The sequence below is a fragment of the Anastrepha ludens genome, chromosome X (assembly GCF_028408465.1).
Source record: "Anastrepha ludens isolate Willacy chromosome X, idAnaLude1.1, whole genome shotgun sequence".
Lineage (NCBI taxonomy): Eukaryota > Metazoa > Arthropoda > Insecta > Diptera > Tephritidae > Anastrepha > Anastrepha ludens.
Genome location: NC_071503.1, coordinates 83,924,738 through 83,946,801, shown reverse-complemented (window position 1 = coordinate 83,946,801; position 22,064 = coordinate 83,924,738). Strand labels below are relative to the sequence as shown.

At 43.5% G+C, this 22,064-nt stretch overlaps 1 protein-coding gene across 5 annotated transcripts in view; it reads right to left on the bottom strand.

The window, feature by feature from the left end:
• Nucleotides 1-18,100, bottom strand: part of LOC128870469 (plexin-B) — a 197,162-nt gene extending 179,062 nt beyond the window's left edge. For 3 of the 5 annotated variants that reach the window (XM_054113141.1, XM_054113143.1, XM_054113142.1), the window contains exon 1: nt 17,287-18,100. The gene's annotated coding sequence lies outside the window, so the exon portion shown is untranslated. The remainder of the gene's footprint in view (nt 1-17,286) is intronic. The other 2 variants (XR_008455384.1, XR_008455383.1) reach the window with 1 other exon arrangement.
• Nucleotides 18,101-22,064: the final 3,964 nt, after the last annotated feature.

Here is a 22,064-nt window from a genome sequence, read left to right as displayed (position 1 = left end):
TGAAAAATACCTATGAAAGGAAAATCGACACACTCCATCGTTTTGTCGATTTGAAGCTGCATACGACAGTATGAAAAGGAATTACCTATATGTCGCGAGGTCTGAATTTGGTGTACCCGGGAAACTAATACGGCTATGCAAAATGACGTTCCTCAATACCAGCAGCGCCGTCAGCACTGGGAAGGTCTCTCCAAGCCGTTTGATATTGAACGAGGGTGACCTTTGGCGTGTGACCCCATTAACCTGATGCGGGAAAGGATAGTACGAGCCGCAGAACTTAATCGCTCAGGCACAATTTTTCGTAACACAATTGTTGGCACATGCCGATGATATTGATATCTGATATCAAACCGGATAAAGAAGCAAAGCCAAGAGGTCTGGTAGTGAACGAGAACAAAACGAAGTACCTGCTATCATCAAACAAACCGTCGGCGCACTGGCCTATTGCCACCCACTTCACTGTTGAGAGTTATGAATTTGAGGTTGTAAGAGATTTATATATTTTATTTAGAAACCAGCATTAACACCAATTCCAAAGTGAGCCTTAAAATCCATCGAACAGTCTCTCTCGCGAACAAGTGCTACTTTGGACTATGTAGGCAATTGAGCAGAAAAGTCCTCTCTCGGCGAACAAAACTAGCACTCTATAATGCTTTCATCAAACCCGTCCTAACGTATGGCGCAGAAGTGTGGACGCTGACAACATCCGATGTGGCATCCCTTGGAGTCTTTGAGAAAAATATTCTAAGGAAAATTTTTGGGCCTTTCCTCGTTGGTGACGGCGAATATCGCAGGCGATGGAACACTGAGCTATATGAACTTTACGACGACATAGACATAGCGCAGGGAAACAAATTACAGCGGCTACGTTGACTGGGCCATGTCCATTCCCATGGCAGCCGGTTATACGTTAGCGGAATGACTCGCATATTCCCCGACCAAGGGCTGCCGCTTCAGTAAACTAGCCCTGTCTAGTGAACCGTTTATCACCCCCAATCTATCGTCACAGGAGCAATGCTACGCAGCATGCCTGCTGCAAATACTTCTCGTAAAGGCTGGTATCGAACCCAATCCTGGACCAGCTTTATTGTACTGCCCCATCTGCCACAAACGGCTCCACTCGAACTCCACCTCGGTTGGGTATAACAAGGTGCAAGCGGCCCTTGCCTCAAAGGATGTATCATTGAATGTGCCGGCACTGTAAATTGCCGCCAAAAATCAAACCTTAACGGTAAGGAGCTCATCGCTGCAACACAACTCCCTCAACCTAGAACCATAACCCTCTAGCTCCAACCCAAGTGCGGGGACAAACCAGCAGCTCTTTGTGCCTCGCACAGTCTGTTCCGTGTGTCAGACTCGGTTCCTCGCAACCTGACAGCAGTCAGCAGTCCGACAGGGATGGCTATAACGTGCACAGAAAGGATCGCGAGCAGCGAGAGAGCGGTGGAGGCCTAGTTTTTATAGTCCACCACAGAGTGCAGTATCGTCTTATCGATGAAGACATCGACCACAGGGTGCTCGAAATATTTAGCATATATATACCCCCCGTCACCTGTTGCTCGACAGGATATCACCCTGAAATTGCTGCGGTCATCAGCCTATTGGTAGTAGCTGACTTTAATGCACATCACAATCTTAGGCATTCAAGCCTACCAAAACATTGTAGGGGACAGCACTTGGCTCAACAGATAGACGACTTTACTCAACCACCAGGGTAGTGCGCAATTGCAGAAGCTCGCCTGACACTACAAGTGCTAGCGCCGGTCTTATAAATAGCATAACCACTTGCACATTATCATCTCGATAGAGACACCTTTGTTTCCGCGGATCACCGGTCATACATTAACTTTAACAAAGTTAATTGGGCCGGCTTCGCGGAATTCCCTGAGGACACCTTCGCCGGTCTTACCAGCCTAGCCCACCCTAAGGTCCCTGTCGAACCCGACAAAGCACAACGATAAGGTGGCAATCACTTTCAACAGTTGCACTTCGTCGGACACGAAGAGATGCGCGACCTATCTTATCGGCCGATAACTCTCCTTGACGAAAACTCTTGAAGCCCTCCCACTCTTCATGAAACCCTTACCCCAGCCACACATCAGCATGGCTTCCGAAGAGTGCACAGTACCACCACAACACTCACCGTCATAAACGCCCAGATCAACCACAGGCGTAACCAAAACTGCTCCTGCGAGGACTGTCCTAATAAAGCTGTACCTAAAGAAGGCTTTCGACACTGTCAGCACGCCACGCTACTAGATGACATTTTACAGTCGACACCTTCGCCAGGGCAGAAAAGGACGTCCGCGAATTTCGAGACCAAATCTCTAAACAGAGGAAGATAAGGGAAAGTGTTCCGCAGGGTGGTGTCCTTTCACCCTTATTTTTCAACGTCCACATATCGAAACTCCTCCAACCACCAGAGGGAGTGTCCCTGGTCTCCTACGCCGATGACTGCACGATAATGGCATGTTACAATGACATGATGACCTGTGCGCTAAAGTGAACGTCTACCTTACCTGCTTTTCTCGCTTCTTCACTGCGAGGAACCTACCACTTTTGCCTACGAAGTCCACGGCGACCCACTTTACCACCTGGTCAAAGGAGGTCAAACAGCACTTAAGGTAAAAGTCGACGACACACCAATACCGACTGTCAACAACCACATAATCTTGAGAGTAGCCTTCAACAGTTTACTCTCCTCTGCGAATACAACTGTTATTGCCTCTAAAGTCCAAAATCGCAGCAAAGTCCTCAAATCGCTTGCCGGCAGCATTTGGAGTGAAGACAAAGAAATGTTGCTATCGACATTTAAGGCAATTGACCGTCCGGTTTTAAACTATGCTGCGCTTGTCTGGTCGCCTGGAACTACTGATTCGCAGTGGACGAAGCTTGAGACTTCCCAAAACAATGCCATTCCGACTGCGACAGGATGTCTTTTGATGTCCCCACTACGACATCTACATGACGAGGTCCATATGCTCCCTGTAAAGGAGTATAATAAACTGCTCAGCAAGCAGTTCCTGTTAGGGTGTCACCGCAGATCCCACCCATGCAGACACCTGCTAGAGCCTGAGCCGCCTCCTAGGCACGTCAGGAGGCACCTCTTCAATTACGCCGACGAGATCTAGGACAAAACAGACCGACAATTACTTGATGGGACAGTGTACATCCCGACATTTAACTCAGACAGACATTTGCTCAGCAAGCAGTTTCTGTTAGGGTGCTACAGTAGGTCCCACCCATGCAGACACCTGAGAGGAGATCCAGGACAAAGCAAATAGAGAATCACTGGACCAGACAGTGCACAGACATACTATAAACGACATTCACTGGGACACAATTACCACCTTCTTAAGCGTCCGACCCCCGAATGCCGTTATCGGAGTCCAACCACGCCCCATAGCACATAAAGAGCTCTAGTTAAGCCGAGAGACTCGCGAAACTTTGGCACAATTATTTTCTGAATACCGTAGTAGACTAAACTCCTATCCAGAATTGACCCCGACATACTTAACATATGTACAGCACGTGAGGGCACTCCGCCCGATACTAACCACATCTTCACATCAAACCTACTAATCTAACGCACACTTCCGGTGATCTACACTAGACTGACAGGGGTAAGTATACTGCTACAACAACAACTGGGTCATGTCGTCCAAATGGAAACAAACGTTCCGATTCTGTAAGTAATCGATGCGGTACCAGCTGCTGTTAGCAGAGAAAGGCCGCCCTTTACGTTGGAAAGATTTTGTGGAGAAAGACTTGGCTTCACTTGGTGTATCCTATTGGTTCCAGTTAACACCAGAAAGAAACGACTGGGGCTCTATGTTAAGCTCGGGCAAAATCGCGTTCCGATTGTCGCGCCAATTAAGGAGAAGAAAAACTAACCGCATAGGAAAGCTTTGGCCGGAATCCCGCATTGATGTGGTCCCCCGAGAAGACATCCCCAACCGGCCAAGATCAAGAGCCTGGATGCTAGACGTCCATACTGATCCATAGGAAGTTCTAGAACTGATCAAACTAGGCAAACCAGCGATTGAAAGGTAGCGAAGATGGGCGAGTGGATGGCAAAAGTAGACTAGCCGGGATAATCTGAAATGAGGAATCATTGTACGCACTCGCCGGCCGGAAGTGGAAGATAAACTGTGACTTCCAAACCCTGACCCTCCATGTCTAAAGACAGGATGTAGTCAAAGTAACTCCGCAGGAAATGCTTCATGCAGGGATGACAGAAGTTATGACAGATAACGATGAGGTGACGTCCAACTCCAGTATGGTAGGCACACTGTTTGAAAGCGTTTCCACGACAGTCGGTTCTACGTAACCGGAACGACCCGCATTTATATCCGGCCAAGGACTGTCACTACAGCAGCATTCCTCGTATATGCAAGGGGAATGTTTATGCTATTACAACAACAACAAAGCGTTACCTTAGAGAACATGGTGGGCACATGGTGGAGTGTAAACTGTCGAAGATGATTCCCAACATTTTGGGATTGTTAACATTCGGCATTTGTGTATCGTCGACATTTACCTTAAGGTGCAGTTTGAGGGTCGCCGTAGACTTCGTAAGAGAAAGTTGTAGGTTCCTTGCAGTGAAGAAGCGAGAAAAGCAGGTGAGGTAGACGTTCACTTTGGCGCACAGGCCATCAGTGGCATTGACCGACTCCACTAGTGCAGTCGGCGGCGTAGGAGACCAGGAAGACTCCCTCGTATGGATTTTCGATATTTGGACGAAAAATAAGGGTGAAAGGACACTACCCATGCGGAACACTTTGCTTCATCTTCCTCTGTTTAGCGATTTGGTCTCGAAAAGTTACTGACGAGTGCCGACCGCTCACATAGTTTGCGGACCTCCTTTTCTGCACTGACGGGAGTGTCGACTGTAAAATGTCATCTAGTAGCGTGGCGTGCTGACAGTGTCGGAAGCCTTCGCAGTCCATGCTGATGTGAGGCTGGACCCAGATGTCTCATGTAGAGTGGGAGTAGGAGTAGGAGGGCTTCAAGAGTTTCTTCCTTTCTACTGGGGGAAGGAGAGTTATCGGCCGTTAAGAATCCCCTTGGTTGGCGGATTTCCCAGGTTTCAGTAGTAGGAGCGCTCTCCCTGATTTCTACTGGTCAGATATGATGAGAGTGGCCATAGACATATTGAAAGGTACTGACATAGTGAGGTACTTTACTCCCAATGGACCCAGCTTTTTCAGCATCAGCGTGTTGTGTCCGTCAGGGCCAATGGCTTTTGATGCTTTCGTTTCGTTGAGGGCCCCTGAACCTCATCATTGGAAAAAGTAAGTCGCGCTGTTGTTAGATAGTTTGTGCAGTCGTCCGGTGGCAAGCCGATTGAATTTGTCCGGGCGGAGGATGCGGCTCCCGCATCTCTTCATGTCCGACGAAGTGCAACTGTTTAAAGTGATAGCCACCTTTTCGTTGTGCTTCGTCGGGTTCAAAAGGGACCTTACGTTGGATCAGCACTTACTCACTTCCGTGGTGCAGTTACAGGTTTCAGGTGCTCTTCCAATTTATTCAGCTTGTAAGGAGTGACCAGTTGCCGAATTTCTCTTATGCGGGGATCCCCGGGATCGGCCTGGGGTAAGGGGTCACGGTCGTTTGCTAAAACGGCTGATTCTACTCGGAAATTGGGACGTATGTCCCGGATTTTTCCTGCAGGAATGAAGCGTGCCCCAGCGACTGTGAGCATCTTGTGGATTGCGCGTTCGCCTGCGCGCATGTCGGTGGTGATGGGGAGAGCGGCGAAGGTGTCCTTGGTAAATTCCGCGAAGCCGGCCCAATTAACTTTGTTGAAGTTAATGTATGGCCGCTGGTTCACGGTAAACAAAGTGGGCAGGTCTTTCATTCGAGAGGATAATAGGCCTGACGGAAGCGATAGCATAGATCACCAGGTTATGATATTTATCGGACCAGCACTAGCAATTGTTATGTCAGGCGAGCTGCTGCAATTGCGCACTACCCTGGTGGGGGCGTCGTCGTTTACTCGTTTGTTGGACCGCAGCTATTGGCATTCCGTGTCGGCTCGTAAAGTCGATTATATCATCTGTCTTGGTCGTGATTCCGGTACAGTTAAATTTACGCGGGGTGTGAGGGACGCATGAGGCTGTCTACGTTGGCCCTGCTGTGCGTTCCCTTGTTGTTATTGCGCCCTGATGGTGGTAGGCGGCCGCGCCAGAGGGGGCGGTTGCTAGTACTGGGCTTTACGGCAGTGGACTACGTAGTTACGTGTCCACTCACGGGTGGTGCGTAGTCCAGAGCATCTCTGAAAGTGGCAATCGCCATTGCAAGCATTGCACTTGACTAATTCCAGGTTCCGAGGAACCGGGGCTGACGCACGGAACAGACTGTGCGCGGGACCAAGAGGTGCTGGGTCGTCTCCGCCTTGTTTTGGAGCATGACGGTTGTAGGTCTGAGTTGAGGAAGTTGTGTTGCATCGATGAGCTCCTAGCTGTTAAGGTTTGATTTGAGGCGACGATTTGCAGTGCCGGCACATTCGATGATACATCTTTTGAGGCAGGGGCCGGTTGATGCCGGGAGCAACACATGGCCACATACCGTGTGGACCACTTTCTGTGAGTCTTAAGGTCTAAGCCGGTCTTAAGATGGCACCACCTGTTGCACCTAACCTGGTGGAGCCGTTTGTGGCAGATGCAGCAGTGGAATATCTCCGGTCCAGGGTGGGGTTCGATACCAGCCCTTAAGAGAAGTATTTGGAGCAAACTGGCTGCGTAGGATTGCTCCTGTGACGACAAATGAGGGATAAGGCACGGTGCATTTTACAGGGCTACTCTACTGCAGCGGCAGCCCTTGGTCGGAAAAAACCCGAGTCACTCCGGTAACGTAAAACCGGTTGCCATATGAATGAAGCAAGCAGTTTCTGCTAGGGTGCTATCGCAGGTCTCACCAATGCAGACACCTACTTGAACCAGAGTGGCCTCCCAGGCACGTCAGGAGACACCTCGTCAATTGCGCCGACGAGATTCAGCACAAAACAAATCGACAGCTACTGGACCGTACATTATTTATACAGACTATAAACTACCTCGAAAGACTCGCGTAACCTGGGCATAATTACGTTCTTGATACTGTAGCGGGTTAAACTCTTACCTATGCAGAATTGACCAAGACATATTAAACATACAGTGAGTCTTAAAAGTATTGACACAATCGAAAAATCTAAGTTCTCAGTGCTATAACTTTTCTTCTAATGAAAGTATAAAAAAAATAGAAATCGGTATTTTCTAAATGTATTTATTTATGACGTATCTGAGCAAAAAAAATAATATCGACATAGGTTTACAAGCTCAAACTTGAAAGGTAAAATAAGGCACAAATTCACATCAAAAAAGTGTTGGCACATTTTTATGTTAGCTTATGCTTTTGGCGTCCTAACGGTAAACTCCCGCTACTTTCACTCTGGCTTTTTACTTATTGGTCCAGCGTTCGAAACATTGTTATGCATTATTGCAATACTGGGAAAATAACCGAATGACAGGAGTGAATTGTGGTGTCCACGGTGGCACAAAATCCAAAAACTTCGGCTGTCAAATTGTCAATTTCAACACCCAAACTGTTCAGAATCTATATATATAAATGTGAAAATCTGTCCCTATGTTCGCTTATAACTCGAGAATGGCTGAACGGATTTATCTTATCTTGGTCTTGAATTATTCGTGGAGGTCTAGGGAAGGTTTAAAAGGTGAGAAAAATTCGAATAATTGCCGGGAAAATGGTCAAAACGTGGACCCGGGTAACCTTCGGATGTGTATATACAATATGGGTATCAAATGAAAGCTGTTGGTGAATGCTTTAGTTCAGAGTATTTTTCATGCCGCTCCGTGACTAGGGTCTCGAGATAGAGACCAAAACGTGGACCCTAGAATGTGTTTGTACAATATGAGTATCAAATTGAAGCTGTTGGTGAATGCTTTAGTACAGAGTATTTTTCATGCCGCTCCGAGACTGGGGTCTCGAGATATAGGTCAAAACGTGGGCCCGGGTAACCTTCGGATGTGTATATACAATATGGGTATCAAATGGAAGCTGTTGGTGAATGCTTTAGTTCAGAGTATTTTTCATGCGGCTCCGTGACTAAGGTCCCGAGATAGAGACCAACACGTGGACCCTAGAATGTGTTTGTACAATATGGATATCAATTGGAAGCTGTTGGTGAATGCTTTAGTACAGAGTATTTCTCATGCCGCTCCGTGACTGGGGTCTCGAGATATAGGTCAAAACGTGGACCCGGGTAACCTTCGGATGTGTATATACAATATGGGTATCAAATGGAAGCTGTTGGCGAATGCTTTAGTTCAGAGTATTTTTCATGCCGCTCCGTGACTAGGGTCCCGAGATAGAGACCAACACGTGGACCCTAGAATGTGTTTGTACAATATGGATATCAATTGAAAGCTGTTGGTGAATGCTTTAGTACAGAGTATTTCTCATGCCGCTCCGTGACTAGGGTCTCGAGATATAGGTCAAAACGTGGGCCCGGGTAACCTTTGGTTGTGGATGTGCAATATGGGCATCAAATGAAAGCTGTCGATAAGTGCTTTAATGTGGGGTAATTTTCATACCTATTGATGACTAGGGTCTCGAAATATATGCCAAAACGTGGACCCGCCGTGTCTTTAAACCGAATTAAACCAAACTTACACACATTGTTAAGTAGGTATTGAAGATGGTTTCCGTATAGTTTGAATACCTATTGGTAGATAGGGTCTCGAGATATAGGTCAAAACGTGGACCCGGGTAACCTTCGGACGTATATGTACAATATGGGTAGCAAATGGAAGCTGTTGATGATTTCTATAGTATAGAGTATTTTTCATACCGTTCCGTGACTAGGGCCTCGAGATAGAGACCAAAACGTGGAGCCTAGAATGTGTTTGTACAATATGGATATCAAATGGAAGCTGTTAGTGAATGCTTTAGTTCACAGTATTTTTCATGCCGCTCCGTGACTAGGGCCTCGAGATAGAGACCAAAACGTGGAGCCTAGAATGTGTTTGTACAATATGGATATCAAATTGAAGCTGTTGGTGAATGCTTTAGTTCAGAGTATTTTCCATGCCGCTCCGTGACTAGGGCCTCGAGATAGAGACCAACACGTGGACCCTAGAATGTGTTTGTACAATATGGATATCAATTGGAAGCTGTTGGTGAATGCTTTAGTTCAGAGTATTTTTCATGCCGCTCCGTGACTAGGGCCTCGAGATAGAGACCAACACTTGGACCCTAGAATGTGTTTGTACAATATGGATATCAATTGGAAGCTGTTGGTGAATGCTTTAGTTCAGAGTATTTTTCATGCCGCTCCGTGTCTAGGGCCTCGAGATAGAGACCAACACGTGGACCCTAGAATGTGTTTGTACAATATGGATATCAATTCGAAGCTGTTGGTGAATGCTTTAGTACAGAGTATTTTTCATGCCGCTCCGTGACTAGGGTCTCGAGAGATAGGTCAAAACGTGGACCCGGGTAACCTTCGGATGTGTATGTACAATATGGGTATCAAATGGAAGCTGTTGGTGAAAGCTTTAGTAGAGAGTAGTTTTCATGCCGCTCCGTGTCTAGGGCCTCGAGATAGAGACCAACACGTGGACCCGGGTAACCTTCGGATGTGTATGTACAATATGGGTATCAAATGGAAGCTGTTGGTGAAAGCTTTAGTACAGAGTAGTTTTCATGCCGCTCCGTGACTAGGGCCTCGAGATAGAGACCAACACGTGGACCTTAGAATGTGTTTGTACAATATGGATATCAATTGGAAGCTGTTGGTGAATGCTTTAGTGCAGTGTATTTTTCATGCCGCTCCGTGACTAGGGTCTCGAGATATAGGTCAAAACGTGGACCCGGGTAACCTTCGGATGTGTATGTACAATATGGGTATCAAATGGAAGCTGTTAGTGAATGCTTTAGTTCAGAGTATTTTTCATGCCGCTCCGTGACTAGGGTCTCGAGATAGAGACCAAAACATGGAGCCTAGAATGTGTTTGTACAATATGGATATCAAATTGAAGCTGTTGGTGAATGCTTTAGTTCAGAGTATTTTTCATGCCGCTCCGTGACAGGGGTCTCGAGATATAGGTCAAAACGTGGACTCAGGTAACCTTCGGATGTGTATGTTCAATATGGGTATCAAATGGAAGCTGTTGGTGAATGCTTTAGTTCAGAGTATTTTTCATGCCGCTCCGTGACTAGGGTCTCGAGATAGAGACCAAAACGTGGTATTGAATAAATAAATAAATAGTATGAGAATAAAGAAATAAATAATATGAAAACCATATCTTTTCTATTCTAAACCATATCTATTCTATTTTAGTGTGCCCAGCGAAGCGGGCCGGGTTTGCTAGTACCCTATATAAGGCTGGGTATCATGGCCGGGTTCCTCGACCCAAGCCCTTCATTTCGAAGGTAAATAAGAAAGAGGCTAGAATTTTCTAAACAGCATTTAAATAAGCACGACTTTTTTAGAACACCACCATATTTAGTGATTAGTCAAAATTCATTTTATTTGGATCAGATGGAGAACACAAGATTTTTCGAAAGCCGAATGAAGAGCTTCAAGAAAACAACCTGCTCAAGACAGTTAAACACGTCCACTGTGATGGTTTGGGGGTGTTTCGCGCCATTTGCTGTCGGAAAGCTTGTGTTCATAGATGAGACAATGGATAAGCATGTGTATCGCGACATTCTTTAAGAAAATGTACGTCCAAGTGCCGAAAAACTGGGCCACAATGGGACAACTTGACAATTTCAACAAGGTAATGATCCAAAACATTCGTCTTTTCTTGTGCAGGAGTGGACTTAAATCTTATTGAGTGTGGCATCTTCTGGAACGGAAGATACAATAATCGCTGAATGGATTAAAATAACACCTTCCGAAACTTCAAATCTAGTAAATAGTATAAAGAGACGTTCGCAGGTCGTTATTGTGCCTTATTTGACCTTTCAAGGTTGAGCTTTTAAACCTAAGTCGAAATTAATTTTTTTTGTTCAGATACGTAATAAATAAATTCATTTAGGAAATACCGTTTTCTATTTTTTTATATTTTCATTAGAAGAAAAGTTATAGCACTGAGAATTTTGATTTTTTGAGAGTTTTTTTGACGCACTGTATGTCCAGCATGGGAAGGTATCCCACACGACACTAGCCACCTCTTCATTTATTCATTTAGTAAGTCAAGAAATACAAAGTTTCTTACAGACTACATAGAACTAAGAGTAGTTCTAAGAATTATATAGGGGTTTCCAATCAGAGGTGTTATTTTGATATTCAAAGAAAAATTATATTTTTAATATAAATGATCGGATGTTTATTTCTTTATAAAGAGGATGGTATGCGTTAATAGTGGAAAACTGACCACCACGAGCACGCTTTCAGGACAATATACTTTTCATGAAATTTTCCATAACCGAATTGCAAAGTGGTTGCCCTATGTCCTGGATAGCCTCACGAATTCCATCTTTGAGGTCTTGAATCGACCCTAGGCTGTTGGCGTAGACCTTCTCTTTCACGTGGCCCCATAAGAAAAAAGTAACAAGGTATTAAATCACAAGTTCTCGGTGGCTAATTGTGATCACCTCTTCGAGAGATAACACGGTCCGGAAACTTGTGTGGCACGTAGCGCATTTTTGTTAGAAATATACGTTGTCCAGATCAATACCATCGAATTTCGGCCATAAAAAATCGTTAATCATCTCTCGGTGACGCAATACATTCCAAAATAACACCTGTTATTGGAAAACCCTTTATATATGTACACATATGTTTCGATACTATTTAGAGAAATCATTAAGTGATAATTTAAACTTAAATTTAGATAGCGATAAATCAAAAGCCATAGAACTTGAATATCGTTGATCTCATTCAACGGCCCTCTTCCTCTGGACCTAACCTATCGAAACGGCAAGTTTCCTGGGCCTACCGTTAGAAGAGCTAGACGAAGATGACCGGTTATCTACATAACACTGACAGGGTTACGTACACCGCTACAACAACGTAAGGATTGCTCCTGTGACGATAGATGAAGGGTAAGGTACGGTGCACTAGAAGGGCTAGTTTACTGGGGCGGCAGCCCTTAGTAGGGAAAAACCCGAATCATTCCGGTAACATGGTAATGCTCTACTATGGTATTGTAGTATGGTGAATGCTCTTGAGAAGGGTGTGAATATCAAAAGAATTGACAAAGTTCAAAGAATCCCATCTCATAATCCGTGCTATATCAACCGCACCATTGAAGGCATTATATGCAAGTTTAAACTTCCTTCCGGTAGATCTGCACTCAGTGCGGTAATAAGGCTGAACACTTCAAGTAAGATGTCAAACACGGACTAAAATAAAAAAATAAATAATTGGCGCGTACACTTCTGTTAGGTGATTGGCCGAGCTCCTCCTCCTATTTGTGGTGTGCGTCTTGATGTTGTTCCACAAATGGAGGGACCTACAGTTTCAAGCCGACTCCGAACGGCAGATATTTTTATGAGGAGCTTTTTCATGGCAGAAATACACTCGGAGGTTTGCCATTGCCTGCCGAGGGGCGATCGCTATTAGAAAAAGGTTTTTATTAATTTTGGTGTTTCACCGAGATTCAAACCAACGACCTCTCTGTGAATTCCGAATGGTAATCACGCACCAACCCATTCGGCTACGGCGACCGCCTCAAACACGGACTAGTCACGTTAAAATCCTGGTTGGCATTTCGGGGCTGCCGGGACTGGTGGACTCTCGCCTGCACTTGGCATTACAACGCTCACGACCCTCCAATCCTCAAGAGAAGAGTGGGAGTAGGGCGAGTCTAGCCATGTATACACAGATTGCTCGAAGCTCAAGGGCAGAGTGACCGGAGGTGTATATTCCGAACATATGGGCATCTCCTTCAGTTTTCGGCTCCCCGACTACTGTAGTGTCTTTCAGCCTAAACGGACGGCAATAATGAAGGCCGAAGGTTGTAAAAATGTATCAAATTATACCAAAAATATAACGAATGCACGAAAATTATATTTTCCTGAATGTATTATAGATCTTATAGGACTCTAATAAATAAGTAAATAAAAATAATATTTTACAGGTCAACACCACCATTTAATTTATATTTGCTCTCAATAGCGCAAAGGTGATTTTCAGTGATCGTATTTAATAAATTTTGAATAATTTGTTTAAACTAAACGAAAGTATAAAATGGATGTAAACATGAAAATTTAATGATTTACTGGTTGCTTTAAGGCAGGATGAGAGCGATTAATGCAGACTTATTTTCGAAATTTACGAAAAAAAGTGCAATTTTTTTTGTTAAATAGGTGCACAGAAATCTTAAAATTTTAAATTAAAATTTAGACCTTTGGCTAGAAATGCGTGTTAAATTTTGTTGGGTAACGACACCCATTTGGACATAATAACTCGAAAAAAGTGGTATTTTGTGCCCCTAATTATTTATTCAAATTACCGTATTAGACCACTTGAACACTAATCTTTATACTATCAGCTAAAATATTTTGCTAAATCAGTCGCCGACTATCATTCGAAGCGTTCAGACTTCGTTTTTCTCTGTGACTAGTTCGTGGCATATATTTGTTATTTTTCCCGAACTCAATAAAAACTACCCTACTGCACATAACCCTAATTTTATATTGATATCTTCTGTCGGCAATACTAAGCCTCTTTCTCAGCTGACCTCTTTTGCAATTAAAAAATCGACTCAAGCTATATCGACCGAAGAAGATAATTCGGGAGTCAAAAAGGGCTTCTTTTAGGGAATTCTGCGGCGGTATTGAATCTGTAAGTGACACGGCGAAACCGGTTAGGATCCTGAAAAGGGATCCAACCGCAAAGCTGCGGTCACTTAGGAAATCTGATAGCTCCCTCGCGGAGAAGCAAAGTGAGACACTCGGCTTGCTGATGGACTCTCACTTTCCACGTAATCAGATAAGAATTGGCCGGCAACAGCACTTAACGAAAGAGGCTGTTGTCAGAGCTGCTACACCTTCTCGGCGTGACTGGTACGTTGCCAGATCTGTGGTGAATGAAGCCGCCATTCGATTTGCCATCGAATCTTTTGATCAGATGGCATTTATCCTGTCATGCTGAAGGAAGGCATAAAGTCCGTGACTGCAGCCCTGAAGAAAATTTTCACTGCGTTCCTGGCACTGGCTTATATACCACACTCGCGGAGGATGGTGAGGGTCGCCTTAATCCCTAAAATTGCGAGAGGTGACTACACCACCCCCAAAAGCTTAAGTCCCATCAGCATGACCTCTTTCATGCTGAAAAGTCTCGAACGGCTAGTGGAGTTGCATATGCGTCAGAAGTCGCTGAAGGTTCACCCACTCTCTCCATTTCAGCATGCCTATCAAAGCCTTGCAAATCCTTGTAGCTAGGGTAGAGCAGGCCATCGACAGGAGGACCTACGCTATGGGCATCTTTTTGGATACAGAGGGGGCGTTTTGATAATGTAACTTTCGACAGTATTTGCAGCTCTGCCAGTAGACATGGTGTAGACCGGGTGCTAGTGAATTGGATTCGTTCAATGCTAGCTCAAAGAATCGTCACGGTGCGGGCGGAGGAGGATCTGCTGATGTCATCCGGGGTTAATAGAGGTTGCCCCCCAAGATGGTGTGCTCACCACCTTAAATGATGCGGGAGTCTACACACAAGCATATGCGGACGACGTTGCCTGTTTGTCAACGGGCTCTTCGCTTATGAATATCTGTAGAAAAGTGCAGAAAACTCTGGATATGAATGACACTTGGTGCTGTGCTAATGGGCTATCAGCAAACCCCAGCAAAACCGGTATTGTCTTTTCCAAAAGGAGGAAGCTTGATGGACTCGTTGTGCCTAAGCTAAAAGGAGTCACAATCCAGCTACCCAAAGAAAGCAAATATCTGGGAGTAATCTTCGATAGTAAACTTCTTTGGCAGTCACACGTTAAAACACAGACATCCAAGGCACTGACAGTCTTCTGGCAGTCCAAAGGTGTCTTTGAGAAAACGTGGGGTCTATCTCCTAGCAAGATCCTATAGATCTACAAGGCTATGTAAGACCCTTTATCACCTATACATCAGTGGTCTCGATGAGCAGACCAGGAGGAGGACCTTATCAAGACACACTGTGACCATCTGTTGCACCGGAGCTTTTCCCGACTACTTCAGGCCCGGCATTAAATGCTCTGGTGTTTGTACCACCACTTGATGATTTCATCCAAGGAGAGGCCTTGAAAGCCATCTGCAGGCTGAAAGACAATGGGAACTGGTGCGGCCCCTGTCTGGCATTGAAAAACAGAGAAGGCATGGACTTCGATCCAAAGATTCTCTCCATGCCATCCAGAGTCGTATTTGAAAAGAGATACAGTGTGGTGCTGCCAGAGGCTCAATTGTGGTCAAACTCAGAAAATGAGCCCGGGAGCACGGCTCCGGCTCTGGGGTCTACGTGGAATTCAGCGAGACAAAACTACACTTTGCACTTAAAATGCATGCATCTGTATTTCAAGCGGAGGTTTATGCTGTTCAAGAAGCGATGAACATTGTTGTGGAAAACAGATGGAGAGGTATATCTGTATGTATCTGCAACGGCAACCAAGCTGCGCTCATGAACTTAGACAGCCCCCAACCCCATCAGGGGTAGTCGGGTCCAGTAAATCCAGGATGAATTATGTCGGTAGACATATGCCTGATGCTAACATGGGTCCCGGGAGACGTGGGTAAGGAGACCTCTGACTCCTTAGCCAGGATGGGCTCTGAGGCCAACTTCTTGGGCCCGGAGCCCATTCCGCCCCTACCTTCTGCAGCCATCAAAGCCACGGTTTTCAACCCTAAATTTATATTGATATCTTCTGCCACAATACTAAGCCTCATTCTCAGCTGAGTCCATTTACCAACTCCGCGCCGGTAACTTACTCGTCTTAACCCGCAACGCTCGAATTGCAGATAAGTTCCTAAAAGTTCTGTTCCTAACCTATGTCCTATTAATGTTATGTTACATGAGACATTGAATTCTGTGAAAGGTGTAGTCTACTCACCTTGTCTAAAGTACGTTGCGGAAAACGAAATAATCGGAGAAATGAAGGATCCACATGTTACGGGTGTTTACAAAATTGCCCGCCAAATTGAGACAAAAACAATTTATACTGGACAAATTGTTCTAACCTTTGATCTTTTCCTGCTTCCTGACTCCGTGGAATGGTACAAAGTCAAGGTTCAACCTTATATCTTGAGCCCAATGCATTGCAGACTCTGCCAAAGGTTGGAACATACCCATAAAAGGTGCAATAGTAATAATTGCAACCTTCCACCTCACGATTCCGACAAGTGTATCCATACTCAATGCGCTAACTACGCCGAAGAGCACCCCTCTTCGGACAGGAACTGCACCAAATATATCCAGGCCAGAGAAATCCTCAAGAAAAAACACTATGAAAATAAAATTTTGACAGATTCTTCTACATCATCAATACAAATTAACCCCTCCATTTTTATTCAAAACTTACTAAAAAATACGGACTACTATCTTATAAAAACTGTCAGTACTAGAAAAGATCTCTCAACAGATAATTACTTCGAATAATTATAAATATTTCAAACATTTCTAAAGGCATTTTCTTTAAAGGCAACTTTATAAAAGACTCAGAATTTTCCTTATTTTTCATGAACCTAAATATTCTACAATGGAATATAAATATATTTATCACAATATTTTCTCCAAATTGCAAGTGCTTATTAAGCAATTCAACTTAAGCCTCATTTCTATCCAAGAAATCCATAGCTGCCACAATGCTACCCGAGCCCTCCTAAACAGTTACTCCTCCTACTTCGTAAATGCTTGATCAAACACCAGGGCCAAACAAGGTTTTGGTGTATTAGTTAAGAAGGTCATTCCACATAAAAATACAGAAAAGACTAACATTAAAGGAGTTATGATCGAATTTGAAATGAGCATCAAATTCATTGTGGTATCGGTCTACATTCCTCCCTGTTAACACACCCCTTATAGTACTTGGCGATTTCAATAGGTGGAACAATTTATGGGGCTCCAACTCCAACAACCACCCAGGCTTCATTATCAAAAATGCTATACGACTGTCAGACCTCTGCGTTCTGAATGATGGTAGTCCGATTCACTTTTCCACCCACTCTTCCTTTCCCCATGTTGATATATTCTTTTGTTCTCCGCCGTTATTCCCTCTATTAAAATGGCAAATACTAGGTGATTTCTATAACAGTAACCACTTCCTAATAATCTTAAATCTCTCAATGAACCCAAATAGTTCCTACCGTTTCAAAGCTCCCCCGAAATTCCATTTAGACCACGCCGATTGGTCCAACTTTGCAAGGCAGGTTGATCACCAATTGGACGCTCGCATTCAATCCAACTCCCCGAACCATGAAGCTGCCAGCATTGCCAAAGCTATCCGTTTTATCCCCCAAGCATCCCACACCCGGAAAAACCATGTCCCTGGTGGAATAAAGAAGAGAGAATGAGAGAAATGAAATCCCAAAAAATTTGAGATTCTTAAAATTCACAATATCTATCCCTCCCAACTCTTCTACTGTCGATATTTCGAATAAAATTAATAAATTATGCAATCGGTACCCATACCAACCTGTCGCTGCAATTGAAACCAACAACTACATTTCTTCCGACCCATCCATAATTTCTCACCAATTTGGCACAGTGTACAAATTTTTCTAATCATTATAGGAGAGAAAAAAATACTATTCTAGGAAGACGCATCCAAAAGCGGTACTCATAAACCAATTAAAAAACCATTTTCTGACATTTATCCTTGAGAAAAATGAATACCTCAGGGTTCTCCTTTATCTGTCGTCCTTTTCAACATCGCCTTTAATGGAATTAAGTATATTATAAAATCCAATAGTCTGGTAGTCACTGTCTATGCAGATGACGTCTACATACTCTGCAAAAGGAACAATAATATCGAAACGATCTCAATTTTCAAAAATTTAATAAAGGACATCTTGGAATGGGGTGATTATTTTGGAGCCAAGATATCTCTACAAAAATCCAAGACATACTATGAAGCTGAAAATTGGACTTTGTGGTTCACAGATTGCTCAAAATCTGATAACGTATCATACACGCGCACTTTGCAGTGGTTGACACAAATGGAGACACTCTACGGCTGCAAACTTTGCCGGACTGTGCATCTGTTTTTACTGCAGAAACAGTCGCCGTTTATCATGCTATAAACATGGCTTTGGAAAATGATTGTAAATTCTCATATGCCCGACAGCAAATTTATTCTAAAAGCCGTTCTATAGGAAAAGACGAGAACAAGATGGCAGACAGTGCTTCCAAACAAGCCTCTTCAGCACCGATAACAAAAGATCCCATAAAAAGAGAGATATGCTGTCAGCAATTAGACGATATCTCAACACCAAAACGAAACTAGAATGACCTGATTTACACGAGGAGACATCTGGAAGGGAAACATTTTGTTCGGTGGCGAAGGACGGTCGGGGAAGAGAGAAGGGATTTTGTCTCCCGTACTCGGCGACACGCTTTGCTCTTCTTATTCGTATTTCCAATCTTTCCAATTTTTGACAGTTGCTTCTTTCTTTTCTTTCTTTTGTGGGAGAAGGTTCTGAGTTATGTGTTGGTTTTCAAGCAAACGGAAGATAACAAAGATGACAAACATCCGAACACTGCTTGGGAAATGCACGATTATTTTTGCTAGTAAAGTAGGTATAATTTAAAATATATTATGGGGCATGTTTATGTTGAATTCTAATTTTCCTCGCATTTCTAGTTACTCAAGTTAATTTTAAGTTAATTATTTACATATGAAGTATTTTTAATTTAATTTTTTTTATTCAAGTATAAGAATTTATAAATATATTTCAATAAAAAAACAACAAATTATTTATTATTTAACCAGTTTGCATTTTTCATTCATATATTTAAGAAACTGTTGTCGAACGCTCTCTGCTTTACATGTAAGCGCGTTCTAGAATACATCCGAACCAGATGATGCTAAAGTGTTAAATGTCAAAATGTCGCGGAAACATTTTTGCCCGTGTGAACGCGAATGAAACTTCAAAAGAGAATTTCCAGTGTCTCCCTTCCAGATGTCTCCTCGTGTAAATCGGGTCAATGGCTACACTACACCCACCACCACTGCAGTACCATAAACCGAGAGCATATACCTCCACAATACCCCACCGGCGTATGGAAAACACAAATAAAACATTTCTCCCGGCTACGTCTTGGTCCCACTATTGACACACATAAACACATTCTGACCCAGGAGCCACCTACAGCTGGCGCACACTGCGGAGGAGCTCTCTCTCCTTATAAAACATATTTCAAAATCGCACATCCGAGCGAGAATTCGCATTAAGTATAAATTTATCGTAATTAGTTTGTAGTATATAAGTGTATAAGTAAAAGCATATTTCATTTTATTTCTGAACAAGCATTCTAGTCATACAGTTTTTAAATATTTTTTGTACAGCTGATAGCCCTAGCAGCTAATCCTCTTTTTCAATATTACGGTAATTAATTTAGTTAATTTGTTAATAAATAATAATAATAAAAATACTTTGCTAAATATTGTTAACTATTTCACAATAATTTAATAGAAGTGTGAAGTAACACGCCCGTGTTTTAGATCTTCTTCTTCTTAATTGGCGCGATAACCGCTCACTCGATTTTGACCGAGTTTAATAAAGCGCGACAAACGTTTCTCTCTTATGCTAACCGGCGCTACTTGGACACACCAAGTGAAGCCAGTCCTTTTCCACCTGATCTTTCCAACGCAAAGGAGGCACCTCTGCTACCACCAGCTGGTACAGCAAGAGGCTATTGGAAATTATTTTTAGTGCAACAAATATCAATTTGAAAAAGTTGCATATTTCTTACAATCCAAAGGGTTTTCCAATAACAGGTGTTATTGGTGAATGGATTGCGCTATCGAGATTGATTAACGATTTTTTATGGCCGGAATTGGATGGTATTGATCTAGACAATGTTTATTTTCAACCACACGGCGCTACGTGCCACACAAGCAACGAAACCATTGATTTTTTACGGGAAAAAAGTTTCCGGACCGTGTCATCTCTCGAAGAGATCACAATTGGCCACCGAGATTTTGTGACTTAACACCTTGACTTTTTTCTTTGGGGCCACGTGAAAGAGAAGGTCTACGCCGACAGCCCAGGGGGGGCAGCCACTTTGCAATTCGGTTATGTGAAAATTTCATGAAAAGGATATTGCCCTGTAAGCGTGGTCGTGGTGGTCATTTGCCTGATGTTATTTTCCACTATTAACGGCATACTTTCCTCTTTAAGATGAAATAAACATCCGATCATTTTTATTAAAAAATACAATAGCATTTTTCTTTGAATATCAAAATAACACGTCTGTTTGGAAAACCCTTTACATGAAAATTTTCCCAATTTGATTAAGTTATAAAAAAGTTTTGTAAGAAGGCTATTGAATTAGTCAAATATTTTATTAACGAGTTCAAGGGATTAAGAAATGGTTTACAGTTGTGGAAAGTAGCATAAATATTTTAAAAAAGGAGGGAAGTGGTCGGTCAATTGTCTAATATCATAATTTTACAATTTAGTAGGAAAAAATAAAATAGGACAGACTGCGCAGTCATCTACAAATTATTGGGATGTGATCCACTAATTCTTGTGGTTTCTGCGAACAATTCCAGGAGACTCCCATGCTTCGTTTCCTTGAATGCAGCGCTTTAGCGTAGAAAAGAAGAAAGGCACCTACGCTGAGCCCAACCCTGATCTATCTTAAATTTAATAAGGGAACTCGGTCTGGATGACTGTAATGAGTAGAGGGCACAAAATACAGGGTTTGATTGAAAAGTAATGAGCCTTATTTTTTTAAGCAGTTTTATTAAACTGTTTGGCTTATACAATTAATATTCTTCAAAATGGGACCCTTGAGCGTCAATACACCGCTGGTAGCGGTCCTTCCACTGTAGGAAACATTTTTTAAACTCATCCGCCGGAATCGCGTTCAATTCGGCTGTCACAGTTTTTTGGATCGCCTCGATGGAGTCGAAACGCCTCCCCTACAGCTTTCTTTCCAGGCGCGGGAACAAGAAGAAGTCCGGCGGGGACAGGTCTGGGCTGTAGGGAGGGTGGCGAGGCACCGGACCCCTCATCTTGACCAATGCAGAGGTGCAGAGGAAGGCGGTGTGCGCCGGCGTATTGTCGTGATGAAGGTTCCAATTGTTGACGAGGTCGGACCGAACCCGGGCGATGCGGTTTTTCAGCCGAAGGAGCACTTCTTTGTAAAATGCCGAGTTTAAAGTGCTTCCTGGAGATACAAACTGTTTAGCTTTACGCAAAATTTGATCGAGTAACGTTGCTCCAACGATCGCTGCATTTTCGCCACTGACAAATCCTAACACACTTTTAAAACAGCTTTCACGCGCGGAGCGATGTTGACTGTACCGCTGTTGCCAGCGAACTGGGACCGGTTTCTAGTGGAAGGGGAAGGTCCAACGATCATTTTCCCCCACCAGCCGATTCGGTTGATCGCTTGCCAGATGCTCCGCGCGGAAGGCTCATTACTTTTCAATCAAACCCTGTACCATGAGGTCGAAGTGAAATCCTCATTATGCGCGCGCACGATTAGTCGAAATGAGCGAAATCGGTCGATAACCACGCCCACCTGCCATATAACGATAATTTAAAAACGAGGAAAATTAAATGAAATTTGCTACCAATGAAGTAAATACAACGCAAGTAAAATTTAGAAAACTGGATGGTGTCTCTCCCACCTTTGGGTAAAAGTGTACATCTCGATAGTGACTTAATATATTTCGCCCAAATTTGGTACTTTTTTTGCTCCCCACTTCCTTTACGTCTCACATCATTATTATAAAGATTGGATAAAACCGTGTCTACCTTTTTATGTGTTAATTTCAGTCCGTCTCTCTGATGTTACAAGCTAGAAATAATTCTCATTGTCTATAAGTTTGTTTGATTCCCAAATTAAATTTTACTGAAATGTGCAGAGGTATGTAAAGTTCGATAGGAATTTGACCTTCATTATCTGTTTT